Genomic DNA, 825 nt, shown 5'->3' with positions numbered 1-825 from the left:
ATATATATATATATATATATATATATATATATATATATATATATATACATATGTGCAAATGTATATGCAGTGATATATATCTTTATAAACAAATAATCATGTATACACGTACTGACCATGACCACTATTCGTATACATAATTGTACATGTGACCACAGAAACGTCCAATCACAAGGGGGAATGTATTATGAGTTATATAAGAGCAAAATAAATTGTTTTGTATCTGTCTATTTGATTAGTTAATATAAAGGTCAGGTTTGAGTTGAGGGTATTGGCACTGAGAGACATCTTATAAATATACGTGTACATATACATACATCTGTCTATGTGAGTGTGCGTGTGTGTGTGTGTATCTGTGTTTGTGTGCATGAGAAAAATTGAGTGTGAGAGAGAGAAAGAGGAATAATATGGTGAGTGTGTAGTTATGCCTATGTTTGTTTTTGTGTGAGGGAGGGGTGCGTGTGTGCGTATGTGCTTACATAAGATTTCGGCGCGAAAGTAGTTTTGCTGATGTAGGTTATGTGATACACCGCAGCTGTTTCATGACTGCTTGCATTCTATAACACAAACACATCCACCCGTTACCATTGTTAGCACTTAACATTCGGTCAACACCCCACCCTCACCCACCATCACGAACAACAACCTCCCACCGCCCGCTCCCCACCCAATGCACTCCTCCCCCATTGACACCCTCCACCAACATTCTCGAACAAAAACCTCTGAACAAAAAACCCAAAGATGTCCCAACCCCTTTCATATCCAACCCCACTACCAACAGCTACCACCGCCATCAGCAACTGCCGTCGCCACCGCCAAAAATAA

This window comes from Octopus bimaculoides, chromosome 17 (assembly GCF_001194135.2).
Source record: "Octopus bimaculoides isolate UCB-OBI-ISO-001 chromosome 17, ASM119413v2, whole genome shotgun sequence".
NCBI lineage: Eukaryota > Metazoa > Mollusca > Cephalopoda > Octopoda > Octopodidae > Octopus > Octopus bimaculoides.
Note: the sequence above shows the minus strand (reverse complement) of the source record.